General features: G+C 38.6%; 2 long non-coding RNA genes across 3 annotated transcripts; both read right to left on the bottom strand.

The window, feature by feature from the left end:
- Positions 1-239: 239 nt before the first annotated feature.
- LOC117532252 lies at positions 240-762 on the bottom strand. The gene is made up of 3 exons (XR_004566820.1): positions 751-762; positions 515-623; positions 240-335 (listed from the first exon to the last, which is right to left on the bottom strand). It is a non-coding gene; the product is annotated as an uncharacterized LOC117532252 (long non-coding RNA).
- Positions 763-850: 88 nt separating this feature from the next.
- Positions 851-1,691, bottom strand: LOC117532241. Of its 2 annotated transcripts, none has more exons than XR_004566817.1 (4): positions 1,626-1,691; positions 1,207-1,292; positions 998-1,134; positions 851-882 (listed from the first exon to the last, which is right to left on the bottom strand). It is a non-coding gene; the product is annotated as an uncharacterized LOC117532241 (long non-coding RNA). The 2 variants fall into 2 exon arrangements; XR_004566818.1 differs by having other exon boundaries at positions 1,207-1,295; positions 1,626-1,674.
- Positions 1,692-9,085: the final 7,394 nt, after the last annotated feature.

Raw genomic sequence — 9,085 nt, 5'->3', positions numbered from 1 at the left:
TATGACAGACTCATGCTTTGGTTTTGGTTATAATGTCATGATATTCGGACAATTGGAAAATGAGAGAAAACAGTGACGGACACAGAGTTTGCTGATGCAGTGTGTTTATTTCAGGAATTTAAAATCTTGGCAGAGATTCTTCTCGTCTTCAGAAGGGAAACATGAAGCTACTCTCCCCCACACATTTCTAAAATGTTTTTTCATGCTTAATATTTATTGCGTTTCTGCAGTGACAGGCTGCCATGTGGACTTGATGTAAAAACATCAGTGGATCGTCATTTGGCAGATGTAGGGTTTCTTCTTCCAGCATCCATCATCATTCCATCTTCCCCAAACTGTAAAATATTAAAAAATAATACATGTTTCACACACACACACATACACACACAAACAGCTGCATCAAATGTGTATGTTGATGTTTTCCATAATATGTTACACTTCTATCTTTACATGTATAGAGAGTCACTCAAATATAATTCAGAAAATCATTCTACACCGTTTCTGTTCAACTTACAATTATAGTTTATCTCCACACAGTTCTCCTTTCCACCCTGGTTGTCTGGCTGACCCAAAGTCCAGCGTGTGTACTTCGGGGCCCCGTGTCTGTCACGCCATTCAAATATCTAAAAGAGCCAATGATTCACACGGCATCTGCATTCTTAAGAAATGTTGATATTTTTCTTTTATGCATTTTTTTTAACTGCTTTATTCTCAACTTATATTTCATTGTAAAACGTTTTTGCTACTTACGACTTTTTTCTTGAGACCAATCCAGTATGTTATCATTTTCTCAGAAGATTTGAGTGCCTCACATGTCACTACATCATTTTGATGGTGGTTTAGAATTGTTACCAGGTTTCCCTTGAATTTCAAACAGTGATGCTGAGAAAAACAGGAAGCAAAAAGAATTAGTTCACTGTGGTTTCACTGTGACTGAAAAGAATTAAGGCTACACAAACAAAATTTGTATTGTACTAATGTGTAGTTGTGTAATCACCTCTGCATTGTAATAGGTTTTTGCTTTAAAGAAAACCTTGATACAGCGATAAAGATCCAGCCTGCGCCATCCATTCGTGCACCTGTCATCTGGAATTTTTTTCCAACAGTAATGCTTCCATGAATGTGTCATCCATCCTTGAATACAAAAAAGACTTTGTCAGTGTTTATTCCTGTTCCCTGGAGCTTTTGTGAATGTTTGGTTCTTACCAGCACCAGAGTCTGGCATAGACAACAGAACCACCAGGAAAAGGCTGACAGCTACCACAACAGCAGGCATGGCTCACAAGTCTCTGCTGCTGAACGTTACATGGTTAATGTTGGTTAGAAACACTACTCACATGTTGTAATTCATTAATTTCATATTAATGTTCTGTTTTCTGATGATGGAATGATTATCTTTTATTTTAGAAAGCTGCTCTGCAGAGGCAATCAGAAACATCTGGTCTTGTTGGTTGTATTAATATGTTTAATTTGATCCCTCAGACTATCAGTTTATGTAAAAATCAAACCTCAGATTATAGTAGATTATCTCCACTATAATCAACAAATAAGTTCCTTAATGTTTAGATTTCTCTGTCAGAGAAATCAGGGCAACATTTTCAGTTTTCCAAAAGCATTGAACTCACCACAGATGAGATCTGTTCTGGTTCCTGGTCTCCTCTGCTTCTGGATGTCAGCTAGATCTCCGTCTCATATTTGTAGTTGTGGCCCATCCCTAAGGACATAAAACTGAGTCTGATATTTAAACACAAGTCAACACAAGACCAGGTCATCTGTGTGTCTGTCTGAAAGAAAATTCAGGAAATTTACATTGCTTCGTGAAATAAAAATAAATTCAGTAGAACATCAATAAGATATTGTAGGGGGAAAAAAAATCACAAAATTACATTATAAACATAATTTTTTTTATCCATTGTTTAATAAAACATGTTGATCAAATGAATGAAAAGGTACAGCATTATAAGGATAGTTTCACACACACAACCCTGCTGAGAATGTTTCGTGTGATTAGTGAAACCAACAGCACTTTAAGTGGCGATGTCAGAGTTTATCCCCCTAAAATGAACACACTGGTACCTGTCTTGTAATAACTAGTTAACCAATCAAGGGCCAGTCCTTTTGAAATTGTGCTGTTCATTATTATTATTATTATTATTATCATTATTATTACTCACATTTTTCAAGCCCCAATTTCGGCCCTTTCCATGCTCAAAAACACCAAACTTTGCAAGTCGTTCGGCCGGATCCAAAATTCTATATTTTGGGGGTCGCACACATGGTCACAGCGAAATTGCAAAATAGCGCCCCTACAAATTTTCAAAAAACCCTCCCCACTGGGTTTTTTTTGGGGGTGGGGGTGGGGGGGGGTCAACTTAAACCTCTGGGGCCAACGGCTAAGACCAGCTTTACTAAATTATAAATAACTTTTTAATGATATGAGATAGAAATGTACTTTTTCTTTTGCTGAAAAGTTAACTCCATGGACGTTCGAGCCAGTCATTGGCCATCTTTGTACTCCTCATAGAAGCTGTGTGATGACATGCACAATGTGAGTGTCCAATCAGAATTGGTTCACTGTCACATGGTTTTCCAAAATCGTAGGGCAGATTTACCTCACGTGAAAAGCCAAAGATCATTTTCAGGAGTGATATGTTACTAGTTGGCCCGTTTTAATAGCCCCCTGGGTGATCCAATGATTACAATCAGTGCGCCCTGCGCCATTACGCACAGCGATCAGTGAAAGCAGATGGAGAGCATCTGATGACAATCTCACATGCTCAAACAAAGAGTGTGTAACTCTCAGGATTGCTCCACTAGTTTGCATGTGAATGTTACTGCATAACTCTGCGTAAAGTATTGTTTACCATATCGATGGACAACAAAACACATAGACCATTTTGTATATATTGTTCAAAATGTGCATTTGTGTTTATTGTTTGAACCTTTTTCTTCTACAGACTTTCACACAAGACCTCAAATTACCTTTATAAAGTGTCAAAACAGTTGTTTATTATAGTTTGCTGGGTGTTTTGAATAAATGTGTGTGTAAAATTATTTTACGCTTTACGTTTTTCTTTCTTATTTTTGTTTGTAAACCTTTATTACACTTACAAAACACAACAAAAGCATACATATTCTGAAAGCACAGGTTGTCCTGAAAAAAAAGAGACATAAAACTTGATTGTGGGATGCAGGGAGAGCTGTTAACAGCAATAATAAAACATTTATGCCAGGCAAGTGAACTGTCCAAAAAATGCCCTCGGACCCCAGAGGGTTAATGATATTTTGATCCAATCAGACGCCACAATAGCTCAGACACATAATTTTATTATTGCTGTTATTAAACAGCATTAATATTTGAGACTGTTGAAAAAAACAGTATGTTGATAATGTTATACAAAATAAACAGTTCATCATCGATTAAAGTCACACCAGAAAGTTATGTGTCCTCATCAATGCCCGAGCTTTTGGAATTATTATTATTATTTTGTGTGTGTTTGTGTGTGTATGAAAGTGAAGTTTAAAGTGTGATGTCAATTTGATGAAGAGTAGATTTAGACAGTTTCATTTTAAAGAAAAAAAAAACAGTTATAGCCACTAATACGGGAAAACACTAACTTTCACTGCTTACAAGTGGTGATAAAGAGGAAAGTACAGAGGTGAGGATGACTTCACCTTTGTACGAGCCACAGGAAATGACTGCTTCAACGATGTTCTGATACAGCTGGCAGTGACACAATGAGTCATCAATGGGACATCAGTAGCATATCACTGCTCGTATTTCAACGTGCGTGTGTTCCAAGTTTGGCTCAGTTTTTGTAGGACAAGAGTGAACTACTACAACTACTACTATGACTACTAAAGTGCTCAATGGCCTGTGTCACTCCCTATATGTAAAAGTATATTTGTGCCAAATGTGGCTCAATTTCGAGGTGTCGTTTGGCCAGGAGAGGGACATATGCACATATCCAGTTGTAACCAGCAGGGAACTCCCGTTAGCCACTTTAGCATTGTGAGACAAAGTATAAATGTCAATGATTTTCATGAAATGTTTATGAATTGGATTACATCTCTTGTCCTTTGGGTTGGGATGGATTTCCTGTGCAGTGCGTTAAAGGACATGTTTCACGTTTTTTTTAACATCCCAGTTAGTAAGACAACATAAAAGTACTCATGATTTTAAGTGTGTCAGATTTGAAGTTCAGGGCTCAATAGATCTTAAGAGAAACATTGAAAAAAACAAGCAGCCCCCATTTCTAACCTCAGGAAGGTAGACAACGAGCTACAACCTTATTTTTATCCATATGAGCCATCCTCTGAAAAATAACACTGATCTGAACGGGCAGGCAGCAGAGAAACAGAAGTTTAGGGAAAGTCTACAAAGTGCAAACAAGAAAAAAAGACACCAGAAAATTATTGAACAAATCATTGTAATAAGGAGTGATATCACCACATTCACTGTACACATCAGTGGCGCTCTGCTTATTATACTACAGAGCTCAGTTTGGGAAAATGTCTGTGAAAAACTGGAGAATTTTTTTATTTTTTTAAATTTTCAAAAGCATCAATGTTTTAAGGTAAGATGTATTCAAAGTCAGTACAAACACCAGTGGGGGCCTGCTGGTTATACTACAGCACTCAGTGTGAAAAAAAGGCCATTAAAAAAATGTACTTTATTTATAACTTTTCATTTTACCAGAAACAGAACACAACACACACACTTATCCTTCTGCTCCCCCCACGCACAAAGCCCTCCCCCCCAAAACAAGTAAAAAAAACTGAAGGGGGAGGGGGGTGGAATTTTTTTTTATTGTTTAATTTTTCAGTAGCATCAATGTCATAAGGTGTGGTGTCACCAAATTCACTGCACACAACAGTGGTGTCTTGCTCATTATACTATAGCACTCACTTTGGAAAAAAAGTAATTAAAAAAAATGGGAAATAATTTAATTCTATAACTTTTCAATACCATCAATGTCAAAAAGTAATTTAAAAAACTGGAGAATTTTTCATTGATTAAACTTTCAATAGCATCAAAATCATAAGGTGTACTGACATAAAAGTTACTGCACACAACAATGATGTCCTGCAGATTATACAACAGCACTCAGTTTTATTACAATGATTTATTCAGTAATTTTCCGGTGTCTTTTTTTCATGTTTGCACTTTGTAGACTGTCTCTAAGCTTCTGTTTCTCTGCTGCCTGCCCGTTCAGATCAGTTATTTTTTCAGTTCAGAGGACAGCTCATATGGATAAAATATAAGGTTTTAGCTCATTTTCTACCTTCCTGAGGTTAGAAATGAGTGTTGTTTGTTTTTCTACAACGTTTTTCTTAAGATCTATTGAGCTGTGAACTTTGAATTTGTGAACATCTTTCTAATTTTACCAGAGCTGATCTCGGATGTATTTTATTCCTTTCTCTCTGAGCGACAGCATTTTTGGAAAACATTTCACTCAGCAATCCTCTGCAGTTTTCAGTGTGTGATATCCTAATTATCAAAACAGAAACCTCTCAATGACTGACTGAGTGTTGGATTTTGGAGCCTAAAGTGAGGAGACGTGCTGTTTACTGAAGCTGTGTACATGGACGTCGGGACATCAGACACTGTTTTTAACAGACTGTCTGGACACAGAGATGGATTTGTACATTAGAAAAAGTCAGAATAAATTATTTCCAGGAATTAATGGACATTATTTAATGTGCCACGATCATGAGAGAGGCTGGAGCCGGCTTCGTGTGTGCATGCACTTCTTTGTTCTTATGGAGTTTACATTTGGAAAACAATATAACACGGTCAGTCTGGCATGTTCAGCATTTTACCCCTTTTGTTGTGTTTTGTGGCAGTTTTTTTTTTTTTTGCTTTGAGGAGCTGGAGTGTGCGTGTGTATGTGTGTGTGTGTGTGTGTGTGTGTGTGTGTGTGTGTGTGTGTGTGTGTGTGTGTGTACTGGCGTGTATGCTCTGCTGCTGCTCGTTGCCCCTGTCAGCTTGCTGTGAAAAGGAAATGAAATGAATCATTCAATCAGACTTAAGTGAATCCAGAAATTTGAAAGCTGTTGACAAGCATGCTAAACGTGCAGTGGGGTCATTCAATCACCCAGTTTTGAAAAAAAAAAAATCCCGGGTCACCCCTCAGCTTTATTCTGTCAATTTTATATGTTCGCACTGGACCGGAACAGTACTTGGTGATGGACTTAAACGCTGGGAGCAAGGAACAGAACTGGTTATGAACGAAAAAGAGATTTGCTTACAAAAAAGTCCCAGTTAGTAACTTTAATCCGCACAAATGTGACTCATGATTGACATATTCAGGGATGAAAGTGGTGAAAAACAAAAAAAAGCTGAAACCCAAAATTACCCCCCAACACCACCTGCACGAAAATGTTTGAATTCTAGAAGCTCTGAAATGCAATCTGGGACTATTCCAGACAATAAACTGGAGTGAGTGCAGCATCCATTTAGGTGAGAAAAAAAAAAACAACTTTCCTTATTCAAATTCATTCCAGTAGTATTCTGCTCTTACGACGATGCAGCAGTTTTCTAGTTTGGCAGATAGTTCTGGAGGAAATCACTGAAGAAATTAACACACTGAAAATATGGTTTGACAAACAAACTGTCATTAAACTTAAATAAGACAGGGATGAAATGGAGGTGTAAGAAGTCACTAGGTGTTCACAGGAAACACATTTATTTCTGTATGTACGAGGTCTGTTAGAAAAGTATCGTACCTTTTTATTTTTTTCAAAAACTATATGGATTTGATTCATATGTTTTTACGTCCGCCAAGCTTGAACCTTTGTGCGCATGCGTGAGTTTTTCCACGCCTGTCGGTTGCGTCATTCGCCTGTGGGCAGGCTTTGAGTGAGCACTGGTCCACCCCTCTCGTCGTTGTTTCATTGGAGGAAATGGCGGAATGATTTGGGCTTTTTTTCCATCAGAATTTTTTCAGAAACTGTTAGAGACAGGCAGCTGGAAACCATTCGAAAAATTTATCTGGCTTTCGGTGAAAATTTTACGGGCTTCACAGAGAATAAGGAGTGTTACTACAGCTTTAAGGATGGCCCACAATGGCACATGGCGCATGGCGCACCGCGCTCCGAGCCGCCATCGAGAGGCAGAAACCACCACATCATTTCTAAATGGATCGCTGTGTGGAGCCGGGACCGTCGTGTGCAATTTATCTGCTTATCACAAGAGCTGGACATCAGCCATTTTCCGGCAGATTTCACTTTTAACAAGAGATTTTGTCATGGAAAGCCGCGTGGAGGCTTCGCGCATCACAACTGATTCGCTGATGAAGCGAGACAAAGGAACACCTCAGTTTCGGAGTGTTAGAGGACAAGTTGGGACATGCCCAGCTCTCCACAATTTCTCTTATAACTCACTCGACTGGTAAGCATTGAAAGCCGAGATAGGCATGTCCGAACTTGTCCTCTGACATGCCGAAACGGAGGCGTTCTTTGTCTCACTCGAACAGCGAATCGGTCATGATGCACAAAGCCCCCGCGCGGCTTTCCACGACAAAATCTCTTGTTAAAAGTGAAATCTGCTGGAAAATGGTTGATGTCCAGCTCTTGTGATAACCAGAGAAAGTGCACACGACGGTCCCGGCTCCACACAGCCATCCGTTTAGAAATAATCTGGTGGTTCGTGCCTGTCGTCGCGGCTCGGAACGCAGCGCGCCGAGCGCCATTGTGGGCTGTCCTTAAAGCTGTAGTAATAGTCCTTATTCTCTGTGAAACCCGTAAAATTTTCACCGAAAGCCAGATACATTTTTTTCGAATGGTTTCCAGGTGCCAGTCTCTAACAGCTTCTGAAAAAATTCTGCTGGAAAAAAACCCAAATCATTCCGCCATTTCCAGACAATGAAAATCCGACGACGGGGCGGGACCACTCCTTCCACAAGGCGTGCTCACAGGCGAATGACGTCACCGACAGGCATGGAAAAACTCACGCATGCGCACAAGGGTTCAAGCTTGTCTGACGTGAAAACACATGAATCAAATCCATATAGTTTAAAAAAAAATAAAAAGGTACGATACTTTATGGGCAGACCTCGTATATATATATATATATATATAGAATATTTTTTATGGCAGAAAGTTTTGTCAATTTCTTAAACAACTTGTTTCTTTACAGATGGTGTCTCGACATCTTCTACATTCTTACTCCTCTTTGGACCAATATAATCTCAATGACAGTTTTTTATGTATTAGTATTAAAAGCAGCAGAAATGTTTCTGTACCTTTGCCCAGAGTTATGCCACGAGACAATCCCGTCTCTAAGGTCTACAGACAATGCTGTTGACTTCATTCTTGGTATGTGTTCCGGCATCAAATGTGGGACCTTATATGTAGACAGATCTTTGTCTTTCCATATCATGTCCTGTCAACAAAATTTACCCCAGGTGGACTTTAATTAAGGTGTCGAAACATCTCAAGCATGATCAGTGGAAACAGGATGCCCCTGAGCTTCATTGCAAAGGCTGTGAATACTTATGTGCAGATGATTTCTTAAGTGTTTGTTTGTTTGTTTGTTTTTTAACATAAATTTGCAAAAACCTAAAACCTTTTTCACATTGTCAATATGGGGAATTGTGTGTAGAATTTCGAGGAAAAAAAACTTATTTCATCCATTTTGGATTAAGGCTGTAACATAAAATGTGGAAAAAAGTGAAGCGCTGTGAAGACATTTCGCACGCACTGTATTTTAAAGTGTTGTGCACAAAGAAATTAATAAGTAAGTAGAGAAATCTTGCACAAGTTAATCGCTAACCCCTCCTAGGATTCCAACGGCAAGAAATTTTTGAGCTAAAATCCATGGCTGTTGCACTTAAAGACTAACAAACGTTATGCACAAGGAACTGAAATAAAAGACTTTTAAAACCTTATACTAAATAGAGGACCGTTCAGTCTGCTCACTGAGTCAGTCCTTTTCTAAATATTGTGCAGCAAACTTTAAACAAGGTTCAATGTTCTTTTTTCTTCAGTAATGGAGTCCTATGTGGTGAGCGTGTATACAGGCCACAGCGGTTGAGTGCATTACTTATTGTTTTCTGTGAAACAATTGTACCTTTTAATTCCA

The sequence above is a fragment of the Thalassophryne amazonica genome, chromosome 2 (assembly GCF_902500255.1).
Source record: "Thalassophryne amazonica chromosome 2, fThaAma1.1, whole genome shotgun sequence".
Lineage (NCBI taxonomy): Eukaryota > Metazoa > Chordata > Actinopteri > Batrachoidiformes > Batrachoididae > Thalassophryne > Thalassophryne amazonica.
Note: the sequence above shows the minus strand (reverse complement) of the source record. Positions and strands in the feature narration are given on the sequence as shown.